Consider the following 23,377-nt stretch of genomic DNA (forward strand, 5'->3'; position numbering starts at 1 on the left):
GATACATTAGAATGACCTAGAGAACTTTTAAAACATACTGATACTGAGGTTCATCCCAGACCAATCAGATTTGACGGGGTGGACCCCAAATACTTATGTATCAGTTAGCTTTTGTCATATAACAAACCGCTCTGAAACACAATGACTTAAAAAAAAAACAAAAACAACCACGTTCATGGGACGCCTGGGTAGCTCAGCTGGTTAAGCGTCTGACTTTGGCTCAGGTCATGATCTGGCCATTTGTGGGTCTGAGACCTGCATCGGGTTTTGTGTTGACAGCTTGGAGCCTGAAGCCTGCTTCAGATTCTGTCTGTGTCTCTCTGTCTCTCTCCCTCTCTGCCCCTCCCCCACTCATGCTCTGTTTCTCTTTCTCTCTCAAGAATAAACATTTTAAAAAATTAAAAAAAAAAAAAACATGTTCAAACACACATACACACTCAAAGAAGCCACCATGTTGGCTGTCAATTTGGACTGGTCTCAGCTGGGTGTCTCTTCTTGTCTTGGCTGGCTCATGTATCTGCCTGTCAGCTCCCCAGGGGGACCGGCTCGGTCCCGCCCAGATTCACAGGGAGAAGAGTGAAAAGAGACTCTAGGTCTTGGTGGGAAGAGGTGCACAATCACATTGCCAAAGGAGGAGTGAAAAACATGCACTTTTTTTTTTTTGTGCAATCTTCTATAATCTATACGTTTTAAAGTTCTCCTAGAGACTCTAAACGAAGGTCCAGCCAAATTTGTAAAACACTACTGTAAAGCCTACCGGTTCTTTTTTTTATTTTTTCACAACTCCAACCCTAATCTGTGCCCACTCTTTCAAATACCTTTACTGTATAGCTTGGACTCATTTTATAAGAAAACTATTTACAACTTCCAAACTTGTAGTGCAGGTTATCACCTGTAGGCTGACTTTACAGGATTGAAAAAAATCTGCGCAAACACAATGATTTAGATGCTTGTTTTGTTGGTAAATGAACTACCAGCCTCAGCTACTGGTATCTGCCCACTATTCCATGTGCAGGGCTGGTGGGAAGCCCTGGGAAGGCAGGAGCTGTGCACGGAGCTCTTCCTGCTAGAATACTCTGGAGGAATTCTGGGCTACCTCAGGCACATGCAGGGAAGAGCACTGGGCCAAGCACGACCTTGGGGCCAATCATGGAGATGTTGAAATAGCATGGCCTTTGGTTCTAAGATGGAATCCTTCTTATCTGCTATCGGCATCTTTCTTCCCCAAATGGCATGCCCTTATTTATTCAGGCTTCTGGACAAAGAAGACCATCTTAGAGAACAATAAACATGTCTAAACTAGATGATCACCAAAACCTCTTCTACCTCTGCTATCTTCTGCCTTGAATAATCCATCACTGTTACTCAGAAAGTTAAACAGTGGCTAAAGCTGGGAAGTTTCAAGTCTCAGAGACGTCTGGTCTCACTTTAGCCTCATCAGGACAGAGAAACAAAAGAAATTTGTAATGTAGGTGGACCCTTTGATTGACCCTTTGGATTGGACTCATTGGAGGGAAATACTTTCTGTTTTGGGAAGCTTGTTGACATGAGGCCATCCGTCGAGACTTTGGTTGGAGTCATTTGATGGGAAAGGGTATCCTTAAGTCAAATACCCAAAATTATTTATTTAAGTTTATTTATTTTTGAAAGAGACAGAGACAGTGCAAGCAAGGGAGGGGCAGAGAGAGAGGGAGAGAGAGAGAATCCCAAGCAAGCTCCACACTGTCAGTGCCGAGCCCAATGCGGGGCTTGAACCCACGAAACTGTGAGATCATGACCTGAGCCAAAACCCCGAATGAACCACCCAGGGGCCGCCAAAATACCCAAAGGTATTAGCCACAGTCCTTACAAATCCCTTCTCTTACTTTTATCTGTTCCCTGGACTCTTTAATGGGGCGATTTTTAAGAAGGGAAAGTACTTGTGAAAGGAAAAGAAAAAGCAGGAACAAATTCCTGGAGACCTATCAAGCAGGAGGAAACACTGGTCAGTCCACAACTGTTCATGGAGAATAATTATTTCTGGAAGTAAAAATAATGGTGGCACCCAACCCTGGAAGCACTCACTATGCTGTCACCTCCATAACCCTCCTTCCTTGCAGTACATGGCAACCTTGTGCAGTAGGCTGGGGCAGGGACCGTCATGCTACATGAGGCTACATGGGTAGAACCAGAGTAAGTGGTAACACCAGCATTCGGACCCAGACGTCAGAACTGACCCCCTTGGACCTAGTCATTCAGTGTTGTATGTACCACAGGGACTGGAGATTCGCGTGGCACACTCTCTCTGGTTGCAGCGATAAAACATACACCATGAAATCACTATGTCTATGGAGTCATCTCTGCTAGATGCCAAATAAATGGCACAATCAAAAACCGCCCAGAATTCAGAAGAAATGGGGATCACCCCAAACCGGGCTGCTCAAAAAAAGGCCTCTCTCGCCTCATGTAGGTTTCTAAGTACTACATTTTCTTAACACATTCAGCTGAGCACCACTCAAGCGTGGCCAAGTAATCTGGATTTGGAGGAAGAGATAACATCCCTCTCCCCACATAACCAACCTCAAATGCACAGTATGCTCTTCACATGATTAATATTTAGATGTCTGCATCGTGTTTCCATTTTTACCTTAGCTCTCGCATGGGAGGGAAACCAGGATTTTGAGTCAGAAGATCTGAACTTAGGCGCCAGGTCCACCTCTTGCTAACATAGGCAAGTCACTTAAATTCTCTGATCTTCAATTTTCCTATCTACTGGGCATAAGAATATGACAATATGCTACTGTCCTGCCTAGTTGGCAAAGTTATTGCGAACATCAGGCAGCGCGATAGGTATGGATGTGAGCTATTGAAGATAGCTATCATTTCATAAAAATAGAAGTCTGAGGCTCAGAGAGGTTAGGTAACTTGCCCTGGACAACACTAGTGGAGCTAGGATATTTGAGCCCAGGACTATCCGTTTCAAAGCCCACCTGAAAATGCCTATTTAAACGTGGATTCCCCAAGGAAAGGAGAGCCATGTTGTGGCATCTGTACAAGTGCGTACCTGTAAATACCACTTCATAAGACGTTACTTAACAATTAGCCCCGACAATAGAAGTGTAACTAGTAGAAGAATACATTTGCTTGTTCTTTTTTTTTTAAGGTTTTTTTTTTTTTCTTTTGAGAAAGACAGAGATGGTGCAAGTAAGGGAGGGCAGAGAGACAGGGAGACAGAGAATCCCAAGCAAGCTCCGCCCTGCTGGCTCAGAGCCCAACACTGGGCTTGAACTCACAAAATCCTGACCTGAGCCGAAACCACGAGTTGGACACTTGACTGAGCCCCTAAACTCACTTGTTCTGCCCTGCAAGAACTATTCATAAAAATTGTCATGAATTGACTAAGCCAATTTGGTCCTATACAAAATTTGGGTTCTTTGTGGTTGCTAATCATAGCCACCCAAAGCCTCTGAGATGGGCAATTATCTACATCCCCAAAACTCCCTGTCAGATTTTAAAGAAAGTGAGTCTAAGACCAAATACTGCCACATAGGAGAATTTAACCAATTCTAATGAGCAAATTAGTCACTATGCTATGTATATTACCCGCTGTATAACCTCAACGAAGTCTGAGTTCTCTGTCCTACAGGGACCTCTATCCATATTCTAGACAGACCCAGCAACATTCCAGAGGCAGGCTTTTGTTAGCCCTTGGGCAGCATCAGACAAAAAGCAACTTCCTCAACCAAGGATGGAACACAGGTCTTCTAGGGATCAGACCTCCTGCATATTCCCCAACAGTGCACGCTGAAGGTGCCACTGGACTCTTACACCCTATGCATGCAAAGGAGGGTGGGAGGGGCTCTCCAACCCAATTACCTTAAATACCTTTAATCTCTCACACCAGGGTCCATTTGTCACACTTCTCATGATAATCAATGGTCTACTATTTTCACCATTAAAACGCCACCTCTGCATTCATTATGCTAATGAGCAGAGCGGGTGCTGACTGAGATGGTGGCTGAAGAGTACTGGTGTGAGTGGTGGCTGTCCTGCCCTTCAGAAACGCTGGTCACTCACCATCCAAGGCTGCGCACCCTTGATGAGGACGATTTACTGCCCCCAGACTGAAGCGTGAACAAGCTGACACACATTACTGAACTATCCGTGCTAATGTCTCTTAAAATGAGTCACAGTCATTACAACCAAAGTCCATGTTTTTTTTTAATTTTTAATGTTTTTATTTATTTTTGAGACAGAGAGAGACAGAGCGTGAGTGGGGGAGGGGCAGAGAGAGAGGGAGACACAGAATCCCAAGCAGGCTCCAGGCTCCGAGCTGTCAGCACAGAGCCCGACGTGGGGCTCGAACCCACGAACCGTGAGATCATGACCTGAGCTGAAGTTGGACGCTTAACCAACTGAGCCACCCAGGCGCCCCCCAAAGTCCAGGTTTTATCCACATCCTATGTTAGAAAAGATTGGAGAGCATACGTTAATTTCAATGTAAGTTATAATCCTTTATATCGCATTTATTCATCTCATTTTCCCCTACAACCTGAAGCACGCGTATTATTATCCCCATTGAATAATTAGGTGCCAAGAGTTTAAATCACCTTCTTCACACTCATCTAATCACAGTTGAGGTGGACGAATATTTACTATGTGCTGGACATTGTGCTGAACACTTTACATGGTTTGTCTTTTGTTCTCCCAACTACTTATGAGGCAAGAACTGTAATTATCTCCTACATCACAGATGAAGGAACTGGTGCATAGAGATGAAGTAACTTGCCACAGGTCACCGCGAAGCAGCCTGACTCCAGGGCTAAGCTCTTATCCCTGTAGTTTCCTTCAGTTTCGAGCAGAACTTAGATTAGTACTCACAGCTGGGGACTCCTACTCCCGCGTTCTTTCCACAGGAAATCCTGACTGCTAAGAAGCAGACGTCTGTAGAAGTGAAGGTAGTTCAAACGCCCTTCCAACATCTCTATAAAATGTGTTCGCAGCTTGATGTTATAGTTGATGGCCATTCAGAAGCTGTTCCCGTTTCTGCTCCCATTTCTGTGTCTTCACTTCACCCTTGGGGAACTCCATCCAGGACATGTGTCTAGAACTCTGGGGAGCTGACGCCGATGATGTGGGACTTCCCAACCACCGACAAGCAGACAGAGCGGGAATAAGAGTTCACTCTTGGCTGTGGGTACACGGAGAGCCCACGAGAGCGAATTTTTAAAGGATACTAATAGAGCTGCAAAACTGAAACCACAAAGACAGCAGCTGGCGTTGGCATGAAGCAGTGGCTACAAATACATCTCCTACCAGAACTATTTTGGAATCACCTCGTCTGAGCTTTCAATGGTCCTCACCGTTACCATCATTGATATTGTCATCACTACCTTCACCTGTACCACTCTGGCTCGATTTTCAGACCAGCAAAAAATCCTCCTGTCTTCTCCCGAATTCGGAACGGATTGAGAAAGAGACATAGAAATTAAAGTCTTTTTTAAAAATCCATTTCATTGGTAGAGCTGGATTGGAGAACATGCATTGGATTTGTGACCAAAGGGTTTTCCTAATGTAATCCTCCTGAACTGAACTTACCCCCCCAAACTGCCGGCCAACCTTTCCCTCTTTTCAGTCCCGCTTTCCTCACTCCTCATGGGGGTTGCTCCCCAAAGCACCTCCCGGTAAACCTGCATGTGGATCTTCGGTCTCTGGGTCTACCTCCCAGAGAACCTAATCGAACACACCTGCTTATATGCCTTCCTTCACTCCACTCTCCCCCCTGCTCCCCTAAATAAAACACACAAACTTGGCGAGGAGGAAGGAAAGGGGAGGAAATCTAAGAGACTCAACTATTTCCTAAAGCAGACTGTTTAAACAAGAGACTGAGATATTATGAAATGGTAAAACTAAGTTCCTAACACGTTCCCCAAAACAACTGGATAGGGCTCCTGAAGATTAGAAATAGAAAATTAAGAGGCTCTATCCTTTTTAAACATCTAAGATGTAAGCTGAACTAAAACTGAAGGGGGATCCAAATTGGACAAAGGCTGAAGGTTCTGGGTGCTTGAGGCCACCTAGCAGCGTGGGAGGCATTGCTGTGGGCCAGGACATCTCCCAAGAGAAGGGCACAGCTGTCCTCAGCCTGTGTGCGGATGTTGGGGATGGAAACAGCGTATGAACTGCTGACGGTGGAGAGAAAGTTGGGAAATCGTTGCCGTTCTTGAGCATATCTTACAAAACTAGTATCTTTCCAATAATTTTCTAAGGCAATACGTTAACACGATGGTCATGACTGCAATGAACAGGTGTTAAAAGTAGCGTGAAAGCAAATCATGAAGCAAGAGACAACATCAGCAAAGGAAGTAGCCCCCTTTTCACATGCTCATGCTCCCAATGATAATGGCTCAGGCCACCCCATCCTGCTTAGCCTTGCTCCCTCCTCACCCGGCTGTTGGAATATGACCGGTCCCCTGGGAGTGGAGATTTGGGGTATGAATTAGTGTTCTATTGCTGCATAACTAATTAGGGCAAACTTAGCAGCTTAAAACAACACTTATTATCTTCCGGAGGCCAGCAGTCCAAAGGTATAGGCAGGGCCATGTTCCCTTGGATGGTGCTAGGAAAGGACCTGTTCCAGGCTGCTCTCTTAGCTTCTGGCGGTTTGGGGCAATCTTTTCATTTCTTGGTTTTTAGACACACATGGCTGTAATATCTACTTTCACATGTTCCCAGGATGTTATCTCTGTGTGTATGGGTCCAAAAACCCCCTTTTCTTATAAGGACACCAGTCATATTGCATTAGGGGCCTGCCTACCTTATTCTTGTATGAACTGATCTTAACTAATTGCATCTGCAATGACTCTATTTCCCAATAAGGTCACACGTGGGGTACCAGTATTTAGGGCTTCAACATATGACTTTTTGGAGGATACAATTCAACCCCTAACACTCAGTATGAGTCATGTGACAGCTGAACTTTGATCAAGACCTCTTGGTTCTATGGTTAATCAGTCATTTATACTTTTTCTGTTTCAGTTTAGATATTGTAATTTGCTGTTAACATTTTGCAGAAAGAGGAGAAAGGAGAAAGGTAAGAGGAGAAACAGGAAGCGAGGAAGGAGAAGGAGGAAGGGAAAAAGAGAAGCGAGTGAGGAGAGGGATAGGGTGTCACTTGTAATACTGTAGGGCCTGGATCCCATATGGATTAAATTGTATGACATTATATGTTTGTCAAGAGCTAAATTTCACAAGATCTAAAATACTCTGCCAGTGGGTTTTATGACAAATGAAGGCTGAACAGGAGCGTGACAGGCCTCTTTTCCCCCCAACCTGCCCCATCTACAATTAGAGACATTGCTTTCCTTGAAAAATTGCCCAAGGTAAAATATCGGTGTTCTCTACGATCCGCTGTGAGGTCAAATCCAGAGCCATGGGCAGCTTCCGAAACCATTTTCTGCCCACACTTACTCATGGCTGGCCACCGCCCCTCAGCTGCCTCTCTCCTAGCCGGACCTCGGCCTGCTCAGCATCCTACAGCGAAAGGAAGGTCAAGAGTGTAGGTCTTGTGGCACTTCTGCTCCACGGGGTGAGAGTGGCCCGCATCCACCGACAGGGCAGAGCAGAGCAGAAGACAAGAGACCCCGGGTCCTTGTCCTCCATGAGCCGAGGAAAGGCATGTCCTCCATGACCCACTGTACCAGAGGCACCGCCGCTCTCCCCTCAGAGAAGCAGCTGTATCTTCCAGAACAAATCTAGCCACGTAGAACTCAGGATTAAGTCAAGCTGAGGGTCTACGAAGCAAAGAACACGTCTGTCCCTCCTGCATGCACAGTGGAGTGGACAGGTGCCTCTGTGGTGCGTGACCGGGAAGTGCTAACCACTCTGATGCCGATGCCTGAAGCCCCGCCGCGCCCAGGGTCCTCTTTGGCGTTAACTATTGCCCTCTTTGCATCTTCGATTTGAGTTTATTCACTTTTCCCATAAAGCCCATGTCCTGCATATATTCTTTCATCCATTTACCTTTGCTCGCTGTGCCAGCGGTTCTCAGTCTGGGTGGCTCTTCCCAGCGGGAGGCATTTGGCAACGTCCAGGAACGTTGTCGGGTCTCGCTACTGGCATCCAGCGGGGAGGCAAGGGATGCGGCGAAACATCCTACGAGCCACCAGGCAGCCCTGCACAGCAAAGAACCCTCCGGTCTCAAATGTCAGCAGTGTCAAGAGGGACACACGCCAGTCTGTTCCCATAGCAACGCTATGTGGCTTTTTTGTTTTCTGATTTTTGTTGTTGTTGTTGTTGGTGGTAGTTGTTCATATAAAATGTGTACCGTTGGGCGCCTGGGTGGCTCAGTCGTGAAGCATCTGACCTCGGCTCAGGTCATGATCTCATAGTTCATGAGTTCGAGTCCCACACTGGGTGAGCCTGAGCGCCACTTCTGGTGAGCACAAGGCCCGCTTGTGCTGGGCGAGCCCTGGGTGAGCCCCACTTCTCTCCCTCTCCCACTCGCTCCTTGTGGGATTCTCTCCCTTTCTCTCTCTCTCTGTCTCAAAAAATGTGTATTTGGGGGGCATGCATTTTCAATTTATGTAAATGATATTGCATTAGAGCTCTTGTTCTGTTTCTTATAGTTTTCATTCATCACCCAATTTTTAAGGTCATTTATGTTGCTGTGTATACTCTGATCCAATGGCTTTAAGTGTTACATGGTAACCCGCAGAGGGCATCACCACATTTTACCCATCCACCGCCCCCCGCCCCAGGTTGATTCCCACTCCCAGCCACCATAAACACTACTGCCGGGAGTATCCTTGGGAATGGCCGCATACTGCCCATGTGAGAATGTCTGTGGGGTCAATACCAGGAGTGGAATTGCCAGGCATAAGGTAGGTGTACACAGTTCATTAGACCGAGTATGACAGACTACTCTCCAGAAAGGCTACCCCCGTCTACACTCACATCAGCAGCATGTGGGTCTTCTCAGAGCCCTTCATTTGAAAGGTATTCTCTTTGAAAACACACCCAGGTTAAGATCAGCATATTAAATCACCATCACATTCAGGATGAACTCATTTCAGCAGGCCATCTTCCTTACAGGAGGCAACTTCACTGGCCTGAGTGTCATGAATGAAATGGCTCAAAGCAAAAAGAGGAGATGGTGGGGGGGAACCCAAAGATAGACTTCTACCCAGGAGAATTTCCTTCACTTATAATGGGCTCCCATCCATTTGGGTGGGCCATTGGGTGTCACTTTCTATTAAATTTGTTTTCTTAACTTCTAAGATAATTTTAACTTGAAGGATGTTTCCTTTTTCCAAAAACAGCTTCAAGCATAAATCAAGAGGAACAACCTAGAGAAACAGAAGCGTATTGGAGACCAGACTCTTCTGAGAGGTGCTTGTGCTCCTTTGTGATATTACTCATGCTTAAGTCATTCGGTTTGCTCATGGGACATGGAGATCAATAAAGCAATATAACCACAAATAACAGATGCTTATCAGTGGTATAAGAGGAAACTTTTAAAGAAGATTCAGGGGCACCTGGGTAGTTCAGTCAGTTAAGCGTCCCACTTCGGCTCGGGTCATGATCCCACAGTTCGTGGGCTCAAGCCTCACATCAGGCTCTGTGCTGACAGCTCAGAGCCTGGAGCCTGCTTCGGATTCTGTGTGTGTCTCTCTCTGTCCTCCCCTACTCATGCTCTCTCTCTCTCAAAAATAAATATTAAAAAATTTTAAATAAAGAAGATTCAGTAACATTCCACACTGAAGATGGCCATCTCCAATGTCCTAAAGCTAAAGTCCTTTCCTGCAGAGTTCATGAGTAGTGGACAATGGGCCCTGACCGCCAAGCAGACAGCACTAAGCAGCCCAGAAGGACATCTAGTGGTGTCAGAGGGGCTGGCCAGACAGCAGAGAGCCCCCAAGAGGGGATTACGCCCCCAACAGCAGTGCTCTTGAGTGCCAAATGTTCTCAAAAGTGGGCAGGGACAAAATCTTCTTTAGAATAATAGCCCCTTCAGGTAAGAGAAAGGATTTTGCGAAAACTTCAAGTTACTTCCTAGTGAGTTTTTCCCTCAAAATAAGGGATAACCACTAGACTATCCCTTTTTATCCGCTCCCACGTGTCTTTAGACAACTGAACTGAGCCCTGGAGATCCTGATGGGCAGCCCATAGGAGTCCAGGTCAGAGGCAGGTACTGTGCTCCATGTTCAATAAGCAAAAACTCACACACATAAACCACTACGATGGGCCTACAAAGTTCCAATCTTAGCAGTTTGGCACAACATCCCCTAAATATGCTTTAGTTCTCAACGCAGGAAAAAACAAACAAGCAAACAGAAAACATTCATTGGATCAATAACACACACACACACACACACACACACACACACACACACACATTGTGTATGCACAGCAAGCCTTCAGCAAAATTCTTTTTTTTTTTTTAAGTTATTTAGAGAGAGAGACAGAGAGGGGGAGGAGGGGCAGAAAGAGAGGGAGAGAATCCCAAGCAGGCTCCACACGTTCAGTGCTAAACCCAATGCAGGGCTTGAACTCACAAACCGTGAGCTCATGACCTGAGCCAAAACCAAGAGTTAGTTGATGCTTAACCGACTGAGCCACCCAACCGCCCAGGCCTCCAGCAAAATTCTAAAGCAGATGCAGTTTTCTCTGCTTTTTCAGGCTCTTCCAGGAGGTTGCCGGGGTCCTCACACTGAGAGCTCCCTCCAGACCTGCTCCCCACTGGCCCTAGATCTCTGGCGACCCCCTCTCTCCTAAGCCAGGACACCATCACAAACCAATAGTTGGGCTTGCAAAACTGGAGCCCGGACAGGAAGGATAGATAGAGATACCAAACCTTCTCCAGGAGAGGAAAGAGGCCAGGAGAGAATGATTTGGCAGAAGCAATGATTTTTAAGCCAATTACCTGTCATTTCCTGAGAACTTTTGAAAGTTACCTATCTCTGTGCTCTCAACCTACAGAAAGCGCAGGCATCATTTAAGGGTGAGAAATTGATTCTGCCTCCAGGTGTTTCTATGTCACAGGGGACCCCGGAGCAGCATCGGATTTGCATTTCTGTCACTCCCTCCCCAAGCCTGATTCAGGTACCAATGCTTCCCAATTGCTCCCTTATTGCTCGAAACCACCTTTGGCTTTGTTACATTCCTAACCAAACCCCACTTTGAATATACTAGTCATTTCCCAGAAACTTGGGAAACTTTCTGCTTTCTCCCTGTGTGACGTTTCAGGAAAAGGTTTATTTCGCCCTCTAGGCTTATTTTTACTTCGCTGAAGTCATTGGAGACCGCATAGACTTTGCATTTTGATCAGACATCTTTCAAATGTGCCGGCACTATAGCTGAATTTCAATGATCGTGTTCAGTGATTTACAAGAGAGGATATCAAAAATGCCTATTCCCGGAGATCTCCTGCTTGTAAAAGTCCAGACAACACAGCATTTACTGTCTATTTACTCTCACAAGTACACCGTCTCCTTATTCCTTTTACGAATAAGTAGGAACACTCTTTATTTGGGCCCAGCATTTGTGTTAGTAACCACAGCATACACAAAGTGTAAAATGGTCCACTTCCCTCCAGAAGTTCATAATCCAATTGAAAGTCAAGGTATGTACATAACATGGTTAAATAACATTACAAAGTAAGGTGAATGTGTTTTAAACAAATGCTCTAAGATGTACTAATGGGCTTCTATGCCCAAATTCCAATGCGGTGGTGGGGGGTCCCCACACATCCAAAAGCAAGCAAATCTTGCATACCAGCTGGGCATCCTACAATTAAACTAATTTCTGACACCATCGTCCCAAAGGCAGCATCAGACCCCCCAGATGAAGGGCTCAGTCCTATATGACTGCCTTCCCTTCAGACGCCAGTTTCTACCTGTGCTTCTGACCAACTAGCCATCGACGGGACGTTCCCCCAACTCCCTCCTCAGGTTTGATTAATTTGTTAGAGCGGCTCACAGAACTCAGAGAAACTTTTTACTTACGAGAACTTCTGCAGAAGAGGTACACAGGGCAAGGTATGGGGAAAGGGCGTGGAGCCATCAGTGCCCTCTCCAAGCAAGCCACTCTCCCTGAATCTCCTGTGTTCAGCAACATGGAAACTCTCTGGACTCTCTCCTTGTGGGTTTTTATGGAGGCTTCATTACACAGCCATGATTGACTAAATCACCATCTGCTGGTGACTGAAATTACTCTCCCGCTCCTCTTACCTCCCAGGAGGTCTGGGGGTGGAAATCAAAGTTCAACCCTCTATTCATGATTGCGTCGTCTGGCAATTAGCCCCTATCCTTAGGTGCTTGGCAGTAAGGCAGACTCTTACTCATTTTTGTATCACCAGTATCTTACCCTTTACATGGTGGGACATGAGATCTAGAGGCCGGTAGGTAATGGTAAGAATGGGAAGGGTCAGGCCACGTGGGGAGAGGAGCCAAGAGCCAACCAACAAAGCAAGAGAAGTGAGGTCAAGAACCAGCTGAGTGTTAGCAGCACACTGATTGGTAGAGGACTGATGGAAGCAGAGAGCAGGCACGAGCAGTGCTCTGTTGAGAGGTAGGGCCCTGTGCCTCAGATTGGAGCCACTGAAGAGCCAGCTGCTAGGGGAGCACACGATTCCATGGCTCAGGCGAGTACTAGAGTAGCCTGGAAGCCCAGGGGCTCCACTTCCCGTGGGAAGTGCCCAGATACGACGGCCTCTGATGACCACACTACCAGAACATTCAGGGCCTACAAGCCAGATGGAAGAGACAGATTAAGGCACATTTCCTTGGGGCCAGGAGAATGAGCCGTGGGCAGCCCAAAGAGCCCTTGGTTCTTCTGCCAATCCCGAGGAAATGTATAAGGACCCTGTAAGTTTCTCCGTCAGGTTTTCCAGAGTCTCGGGGAAAATCTGTTTCCTCTCTGTGCCAAATACACACACAATGGTCATGACAAGAGCCCCTCTCTCATGAACTCCCATCTTTCCATACCATCCCCTGTGAATGCTAATACAATGTTTATTAAGGCTTAAAGAGCACTGTTAAGTGCATGAGTTGATTTAGAATGATGGAAAGTGTCCACGCAAAGAACAGGAACTCAGCCAGAGTAGGGACCCCCCCCAAAGGACAAGTAGATACATCATTACCTAAAGACTCAAGCTAGCAAATGTCACCAGCAGGGAAAAGCAATTCTTTAATTAGGGCTTTCTTTACACCTATTGTTAACACCAATGTTTTATAAATATAGATAGATAGATAGATAGATAGATAGATAGATAGATAGATGATAGATATAAAGTATTATAAAATAATACAAGCATAAAGTTTGAAAATTTCAACAGCACAGGCTGGCATTAAATGAAAAGTATAGGGACGCCTGGGTGGCTCAGTTGGTTAAGCGCCCAACTTCGGCTCAAGTCACGATCTCACAGTTTATGCGTTCAAGCCTCACATCGGGCTCTCTGCTGTCAGCACAAAGCCTGCTCCAGATCCTCTGTCCTCTTCTCTCTCTGCCCCTCCATCCTCTCTCTCTCTCTCTCTCTCTCTCTCTCTCTCTCTCTCATTCTCAAAAATAAATAAACATTTAAAAAATTAAGAAAAAAAAAAGAAAAGTACATCTCTCCATCTCTCTCCCCCATCCCCAACCCAAGTCCCACACTCTGGAGGCAACCCCGGTCAATCTTTTGTTTTTCATTCTTCTACGTTACTGCCATAATTCTAAACAATATGCACAGATCTCAATTTCTTGATTTAGCGGTGGTAAACAACAACAAGTTATCTCCTTTCTCTTTGAGAGAGGAAGAATTTAGCTTACGTTTCCACTCGATTCTCCCTTTTCTGAGTTTGGTCAGTCACGCTGGCGTATTAAAGTGCTTTTACACTTTTAACTGATCCTCTCTGTTTGCTCCACCTTCCCTACACAATATCTCTCGCCTCATCCCCAGATATAATGAAAAAGGCTCCACCCCTGCACTCACCTTCCCTCCCCCTTTGACAAGTTGACCTCTGTCAGCTGGAGCATTACCTTTACCGGGTCAATGATTGCACATACGTGCTTTTCTCTAATTGTAGTTGAGACTTCTGTTTTGATTATAAAAATTAAAATTAGTAACCATTTAACTACAATTATATGAATGTGATTATATGACTATTAGTCACTGCAGAAGTCGTGTGATTAGATCCATTGAAAAAGAAATATGATCGTCACTGATTCTCCTCAAAGGAGAATGGTCCAAGGGTTAAGGTCAAATGGATCCTCTTGTATTCCATCAAGTGCTCAAGATCAGGCCACATTTTTGCTCATTTGTATTTGAACTAAAAGTTTCTTCTCTAGTTTCCCAGTCGTTTTCTTGGCATTTCTAACCGTGCTTTTATCTTGCTGAGAGAAGAAACAAACAAACAAAAAACAAAAAAACAAAACAAAACAAACCATCTAACTCTTCCTCATGAGGTCAACAGCTCCCAGCTTCTTAATCGTGCTGCCTATTAAATGATCCCCATTCTATTCTTGGAGCAGTTTTTTAGGGTTCTCTTTATGTTTTAATATGAGCTGGGCTTTTAGGTCTGCTGCAGAGGTATCACCCTGGGATGGCTTCCATTTCAAATCTAGAATTTTATCACTGTTTCCTGGGCCCTTAGCTGTTTATCTCTCTCCTGTACTCATGGTAGAGGACATCCTCAAATAAATGTATTAAAGAAAGTTTTCTTGGTAGATAAAAGATTCGGATTCATTCTGAACCCAGATGGCTGGAAAAGTGTTTATTTTACCTTCATACATATATAATTTAAAATTTTTCTAGGAGCCACATTAAAAAAGTTAAAGTTATTAATTCGATATTTCACATTACTTTTCTCATACTAAGTCTTTGAAATCTAGCGTATATTTTATAACTATGGCACATCTCAACCTAGACTAGCTACATTTCAAGTGCTCAATAGCCACATATGGCATCTGGCTACTCTATTGGACAGTGCAGGTCTAGAACATTCTCTTTATCTTTGTGCTTTATTGCTTCACCTAAAGATATGAGTGGGGTGCCTGGGTGGCTCAGTCGGTTAAGGGTCAGACTTCAGCTCAGGTCACTATCTAACGGGTTGAGTTTGGGCTCCACATCGGGCTATGTGCTGACAGCTTAGAGCCTGGAGCCTGCTCCAGAGAGATTCTCTCTCTCTCTCTCTCTCTCTCTCTCTCTCTCTCTCTGCTCCTTCCCTGCTCACAATCAATCTCTCTCTCTCCCCCCCCCAAAATAAATAAACATTAAAAAAAAGATATGAGTTTTTCACTTTCCTGCTCAGAAATCAGTATGACTTTTAAATTTTAAAACTCGTGTTTTTCTTTAATTGTTAGAATGCTCAGGCTATAATTTATGTCATCATTTCCTCTCTCCTGTTCTTTCTTCCCAGACCTCTCATTACTTGAATGCTAGTGCTCTTAGACTGATATTTTATCTCTTCATTTTCCTCTATTATTTTTCATCTTTTCACCATATTACTCAGGGCTCTGAGAGAGTTCATGAAACTCATCTGCAGCCATTTTATTTGATTTTTCTGTTGGCAGTCATATTTTTCATTTCTATGAACTCTTTTTGTTTTCTGTAGGCTTTTTTCGTAGCAGCCTGTTCTTTCTTTATGGGTACGAGATCTTGTATCTCTCTAAGGACTCTCGTGAGAGTCTTAAAATTTCTGTCATCAATTATACTTCAATTAAAAAAATTGTTTTCATTCCAAAGGTATTTTTTTTTCCTTTTTCTTCATGTCTGTCTTCTCTTGTGTAGTGCTTGTTTCTTTCCTTCACAGTCTTGGATTGCCCACTCATATTTATGCACAAAATGCTCAGTTGACTGATACAGGAGGGTGATGGGTTTCCTCTAAGAAGGCGTGCACTTCCACACATGACCTGGCCTCTCACCTGAATCAGGGCAATGGTGGCAGCTGATGCTGAGCTCAGTTCTTGAGAGCTGGCACCTCCCTATACCCCTTCCCCACTCGCCACCAATGTTTTTAAAGGGTCTTATTATAAAGCACCAGCATACACATGAGGAGCCCTAGCCTTCTCCAGACAGCTCAGATCATTTCTGCATATATCTCTGTTTTGGTGTATTAATTGAATCTCTGACAGAAATTAGAATCTCGGGGCTGCTGGTACCTTCCCCACTTCCATTCTCAGTGCCGTTATGGGATTTATTCATTTTTGGACATCTTCACTGTCATTATGCTGGGATGTTGTGTTCAGCTGCCATCTTGAATAAAAAGACCAATTATCTTTAAGGGAAATATCCCTCCTCTTCCAAAGCCACTGTTGCCCAAAAGATAATGAGCAAAGGTTTGACTTTTGAATTTGATTTTCATGGTGGAACTTTTGTTAGGCAAAGCATAGGTTTTTACACTGACAATGACTATCTGACCCAATGGAAGTCTAAACTGAGCCCAGGCAGGGGCGCCTGGATGGCTCAGTTAAGTGTCTGACTTTGGCTCAGGTCATGATCTCATAGTTCATGGGTTCGAGCCCTGCGTCGGGCTCTGTGCTGACAGCTAGCTCAGAGCCAGAAGCCTGCTTCATATTCTATGTCCCCCTCTCTCTCTGTCTCTCCCCTGCTTGTGCTCTCTCGCTCAAAAATAAATAAAAAAATTTTAAGCTGAGCCCAGGCACATGCCTTCCAATCTTCTCTCCAAAGTTCTTAATTTGAAACATTTTATGTGTAGAGACACTACCAACCCTTCCCCCTCTCCTTCTCTAACAATGAGTGCTTGGGGGAACTGAGGATCAAGGGTTTGTCTGTGTTTTGTCATCTACAATATAGGGTGAGGACACTGGCCTAGTGGTGAAGAGACATGGATTCTAGTCTCTGTGCAGACCCTCTCTGTTCTGCAGTGGTTCCCTAACACTTGTGAGCCTTGGCTGCCTTGTCTGTACACAGCACATAAACACCATTCCTGCATGTCTGATGGGGCCGGTATAAGGAGGAAAACAGCTAAGGTACTGACACATATTCTGTCCTCAAAAGATTCTGCTGAGCGATTAAATGAAAGGCTCAAGGCAGGTGTCTTATTCTAAGGGCCTGACTGCTAAAAGCCAAGAAGAGTGATCAACGTCCCTGCCAGCATCCAGGCTAGCATGCAGAGTGGACTGGGCTCTATCATCTCTCCCAGTGGGCTTTCCAGAATGACTTTGGTGATCACCACAAAAGCAAAGGGGGCACAGATAGCTCTGGTCACAGCCTTCACAAGCCAACAGCTTCCCATGTATAAGACATTCACCACCAGAAAGGCTGGCAAGATGACAGGGGGTCTCAAGGAAAGGGCTGGAAATTACGAAGGGACCCTGCGTCATTAAGTCTCACACTCTCCTTTTAGAGATGAGGGACCAAGTGGCTCTGAGTGGAAAAGGGACTTGCCCAGTTAGTGACAGAGCCAAGACCAGAGTTTCTCGGACGATTGTCACATACCATCTACATCACCTGGAACCATGTCCTAACGCATTAAAGTCTCATTTTGAAATACTTCTTGGAGGCAAGTCTCTCTTCAACAATGCCAAGCTGGGTTTTGGGAGACTGACCTAAACCTCAAGCCCAAGAAGGCTTTGGACCCCCAAACTGGTGCAAGCACCCGCTGGGACTCAGAGCTTGTAAGACATTTCTTTGGGGGGCTAGTTCCACTTGCCCAGTGCCCAGGCCACTCTCCTTCCGGGTGACCTCCAGCGTCCATGTGGCTGAGTCCCCACCTGGCAGGAACCTGCATGCCCACACTTTAGGCCATAGCCCCAAAGTGCCCGGCACATTCCAGGCTTGCACCATCTCCAAAGGGCCCGAGGGCCTTGCCAGAGAAGGGTCATGGCAGGAAGCCACAATATATTAAAACAGTAGATTAAAACAAACAAGAGCATTTTGGATCGTATTACACATCACTTTCCTCACATCTGACAACAGAAAAAAATCAAAGGCGGTAAAAGACCATCGTAGACCATAATGGTCTAATAACTTGGTGATAAAAGCGCTTGTGGGAGCAGCGTGGGAGTAGTCTGCTCCTGGTGCAGGAATCAAAGCTCTCCTCCAAATCCACAGTGGTGTGCTCAGAGGCATTACTGCTTAAGTGCTCGTTTAAGACTTCCTCCAAAATGCAGCACACTCACTGGAGAATCATAATTAGGCCTCAATTGTGGGCCATATTCACACGTTGTGCATCATCCTTAAAGATGACAGTAGAAAAAATTACCCAGGGCCACGTGGAGTGGATATTAGCTCTTTCACCATTGTCCTCCATGGAAAAAAAAAAAAAATTAACAATTCCCTGTCTAGACTCACAGCCTTCTGAATACTGAGCACTCAGGACTTTGTTTTGCACTGAAAAATGGAAGAAGAGAAGTTGGGGGAGCAGGAGGGCTGGGGGGCCTGACATTTGCACGGTGGGGATGGACATGATCAAATCCATAAGAAAGTGAGAGTGTCAGATGTTCTCCATTCCTGGGGCAGGGTCAAACCCAAAGTCACGGAGATCAAGTTCATCAGGAGTACAGCAGCCCAGAGCTGATTGTTACGTAGGAGCACATCACCTTTTGAAGACCACTTTCAACTAAGGGTTTGCATGATGAACTAAAATGCCATGAAAATGTCCAGCCATTTGTCCATTACTCCTTCTTCTCTTCCCAAACCTGCTCCTGTCCCGAAGTTTCTGCTCCTGGGGAACAGCTTTTATTTTTTAAGAAACTGACAAACAAAACTGCCCCTTGCTCAGATTGTCCACGGAAGCTTCGGTCCCTGGTGTGTGGCTCCCTTGTCCCCGTGGGTCCGTTCTCGGTCTGCTATCCAGGGGAACGGACCTAAACCTGATCTCGGGTCATTTCTGTTTATATTCTGAACCTGCCTACTGCTGCCATTTCTGCATGCTCTTCTCTAAACTGATCCCACACAAAAAAGCGTATGTTTATTGGCTGTTCTTTTTTTCTCCCAGGAGTGCTTAACAATTCCCACTGGCTCTTCTGGGCCCCCATTTGGCCCTTGGTCATGTATTACCTGAGTTTCCTTGGCTTTTTCATGGGCTAGTCTGCCTTGGAACACATGACAGTCTGTTCCATTCCATGTGTCTCTCGCCAAGCCCATGTGCCATGCTCATGGCAGAACTTCCATCCCCCCTTGTTCAGTTAACTGAATTGCTGACTCCAGTCAGCTCTTGTCTGGAGACCTGGGGCATAAGGACAAGAAATCTCTAGATTTCTCTGCTGTTCATTTTTTTTTCAACTGTAAACCCCCATCCTTTTCCTCCCCAAACCATTCTCTCCCCACTTTTATAAGACTTGAGTAAAAAAACAGCCCACCTTTTCTCCTCCTGGCTTTGGCAGCATGGGAATACCAGCAAAGAGACACATGATTATGAAACAGGAAAACATGAAAGGCCTTACTATCCTTACAGTGGTTCAAGCCCTACATCACATTACTTGCCTATAATCATCATACGCTTTCTGTAAGAACATGGTGAGCACGTTGGCATCTATTTTTTCTTTCTCTTTCTTAACTTTCGTTAGCCACCAAAGCATCTGTAGAAAGCTTCAGAATTTGCAATTTCCCCTTCACATAGATTTCTCTCATTTGATTTTCATGGCAACTTTAGGTACTCGGCGACTGATTATTATTTCCACCTTACGGCTTCTAAAATCTGCACTTTAATAAGGGCATCCTAGCTAATAAAGGAGGCATCACAAGTCAGTGACAAAGGAATAAGTTGTTCACATGTGATTTTAGAAAAATCGGCTCTCTGGTGGCAGAAAACCTCTAAGTCCTCATTTCACATGGCAAAATAAAATAAATTCCAGACATATCAAAATTATGATACCCAAAAATTACTTTTAAAACTATAAGAAAATGTAGGTAAGTATTTATTTATCTGCTCTCTGCACTGAAAGAATTTTCCAAGCATAAAACAATGTAGGAGGTCACAAAGGAAAAGACTAATAGATTATATCACACAAAGATTTTAAACCTCTAGATATAAAAAATAAAAGCAAAGCAAACAATAAACTGAAAAAATATGAGCCACACACATGACAGGCAAAAGGTTAATACTCTTAATATATAAGGCATCCATACAAATCAATAAGAAAAAGAAGTTTTCAAGTGGGGGAAGGTCATGAATAGACAATTTATAAGACAGAAAATACAAATGTCTGCCTAATCCACATAAGAAAAGCTATTCAGCCATAAAAAAGTAATCAAATAAACTAAAAAACAGAGTCACCAGGTAGAGCTTCTTGCTTTTTAAATTAGCAAAAAACTAAAATAAAATAGAAAGATTGATCGTGCCAGATGCTGCAGGGGTAAAGTGAGAGAGGAATAGAAACTATATGATCTTTCTGGAAGGTGGTTTGGCATTATGTATCAAGAATCTTGAAAATCATTATACTCTCTAACCTGGTGACTCCTCTTTAAGGACTCAGTCTTAAAAAGTGATCAGAAGGGTGGGCTGAAATATATGTAAAAGACATTCTTTAGAGAGATTTATAACAATAAAATATGGAAACAATGTCCCCTAATAGGAGAGTGGTTTAAATTATGGCATATCTTCATATGTTTTCACTCATATGTGGAACTTGAGAAACTTAACAGAAGACCATGGGGGAAAAGGTAGGGGAAAAAATAGCTACAAACAGAGAGGGAGAGAGGCAAACCATAAGAGAATCTTAAATACAGAGAACAAACTGAGGGTTGATGGGGGTGGGGGTTTGAGGGGCAGGGGAAATGGGTGATGGGCACTGAGGAGGGCACTTGTTGGGATGAGCACTGGGTGTTGTATGTAAGCGATGAATCACGGGAATCTACCCCCAAGACCAAGAGCACGCTGTACACACTGTAAGTTAGCCAATTTGACAATAAATTATATTAAAAATAAAAAAATATTTTACACAACTAAAAAAAATAAATTAAATTATGGCATATCTACAGAACGGAATATTGTAAAGACATGAATATTTGGAATAACTTTAAGTGACAGGGAAAATATTTACCTTATAGCCAGAAAAAAAAATTACTGAGATAAGCCTCAGTATTTTTCACAAAAAAGTCTCAAAAAGGTAAACAGCATGACAGAATGCAACCTTGGGTTCCTGTCCCTAGGGGACAGGGTGTCCCTGTCGCACCCACTGTCTCTCCGCTTATCACGCTTTGTCATTTCACAGGAGGAAAACAAGACCCTACACAACTACGAAGCCCGTTATACTCTAAAATCACTTCCAAGTTGGTGAATATACATAGTTGCAATTACATAGTTCTTAGCAATTAGTCCTAATTAGTGCTTCTGTGTTCTGCCTTTTCTATTTATTATTATTTAGTATTTGAGTTCCCATGGATCAGCAGAGTCAACAAGCGTATCATTTTGATGATGCCACATTGCTACGTGTCCACCAAACCCTATCACCCTCACACTCTGGGCATGTAGTGAGACTACATTTCCCAGCCTCCCTTGCAGTTAAGTGAGGCTAGATGGCGGCATTCTGGCCACTAAAGTGTAGTCTTAATGTTGCCCCCCTCCCCACCTCCAGATCTGGTTCATGAAATCTCCCTTGCGGTCCTCTGTTATCCCTTCATTCCCTCATGCATCTATCAGATACAGAGAGGAAATGATGCAGCCAATAAATGGCAGGAGCCCGGGTCCCTGAGTGACTTTGTACAGTAGACTCAACTGACCCACACTGGACTGTGATGTGGGCAAGAAATCAACATTTACGGTGATAAGCTTTGATGTCGTTTGTTAAAGCAGTTATCCTACCCTGACCCCAGACTCGGCTACTATCCTTAGCTACTTGGCTATTATCTTAACCCATCACAGTCTGCTTAACCTCTGTCCTGTCTCGGATGTTTTCATTGTTGCTAAATACTGCCACAATTATCTTTGAACAAATTTTGCTTTTTCATTTGCTCCTTCCGGCTTATACTCATTGAGTGTATTCCCCCGAGGGGGTTACCAGGGCAATACCAGCGCATTACCGGGATTAACTATCTCATAGCTCTTGTTACGCCGGACTGCTCTCTAGAAATCCTGGAGCAAATGAGTGCTGCATCGACTAATGCATTGTTTCCCCACATCCCCAGTAGCACTGGGTTTTATTATTTTTCGTTGTGTTTGTTAATTCCTTAACAACAATTAGGAAGTGCTTTTCAAGAGGTCTCACTGAGGTCATTTACACTTGCAATACTTCCTGGGAGTTCCTCTCTCCAGAGTGTGAGGAGATAGTATTTGGCCCCACCGACCCCACCCTATCCTCTACCCTCTGGCCTGCTCTCTGATGCAGGCAGCCACAGGGACCTTCACGGGCCCTGCATCAGGAAAGCGATGACATTGCAAAATGCAGTAAAAGGAATCCAGCTTTCGCTTCTTCGTTACAAAACAGGCTTTTGGAAACTCACAGTAGAGACTATAGTTTTAAGGGGGAAGAAAGCTTTATGTGTTTCAAAGCACGGCTTTTGAGTGTAAGAAGCCTCAGGCCTGAAGGACTCTGGGCATACGGTGGAGGCATAAATAATAGATTTGGAAGAATACGTGATCAGTCAGAGCCAGACAGCTCTGCCCCAGGCTAGATAAAGTTTCTCTGGGCTGAGGGAGTGGAGAAGTAGAGAGAAGAGAGGGCTTAAATGGCCGGTCCCAAAGGCAGAGGTGTGTGACAGAAGCCCTGAGGGGCGGATTGAAGCCAAGTCCCCTGTGCTCCACACGTGCCCAGGTGGATTCACACGTTCATTCAGGAAGTGTTCATGCACAGGCACTGAGCACCGTGGGCACTAAATACCGGGTCCTTGCTCTCATGGAGCTGACATCCTATTGAGGATGTCAGTACACAATACACAAATTATACACACACACACACGACATATACATACATCTACATACACATATACATAATGTCAGTGGTGATCAGTGCTCTAAAGACAAAACAGGACACAGAGTGATGGGGGATGGTGTTATTTTAAATGAAATGTCAGAGAAGGCCTCTCTGAAATGTGACATTTAAACAGTGGAATGGGAGGGGAACCATGAGAGTATGTGGGCATAGAACACTCTAGAAAGTGAGAACAGCAAATGCAAAGGCACTGAGACAGGAGTGTGTCCTGGCATAGACAGATCTGCAAGGAGACCAGTGTAGAGAGCAAGAGAGAGAGAGAGAGAGAGAGAGAGAGAGGGAGGGAGGGAGGGAGAGAGAAGTCAGAGAGCTGGCAGGCAAGCAGGGTGCTATTAGGCTTTCTGGGTAGAAAGGACAGAGATAGACTTACTTAATACAGGGCCTGTCTCATCCTTTCCTAGAGTAGCGTCTAGGTTTCTGGCTATGAAGGGCCAAGGCAATGAAGGTGGGTGTCACAATAGGGAATGTCTGGGCTGCAGTCACATCAGATGTGACCGATGGCCCCCAAGGTCTTCACGGTATC

At 44.7% G+C, this 23,377-nt stretch overlaps 1 long non-coding RNA gene across 4 annotated transcripts in view; it reads right to left on the reverse strand.

Moving 5' to 3' along the window:
- The window catches only part of LOC113602279 (uncharacterized), a 53,417-nt gene that overhangs the window by 14,283 nt on the left and 15,757 nt on the right, over positions 1-23,377 (reverse strand). The window lies entirely within an intron of this gene.

The sequence above is a fragment of the Acinonyx jubatus genome, chromosome D3 (assembly GCF_027475565.1).
Source record: "Acinonyx jubatus isolate Ajub_Pintada_27869175 chromosome D3, VMU_Ajub_asm_v1.0, whole genome shotgun sequence".
Taxonomy (NCBI): Eukaryota; Metazoa; Chordata; class Mammalia; order Carnivora; family Felidae; genus Acinonyx; species Acinonyx jubatus.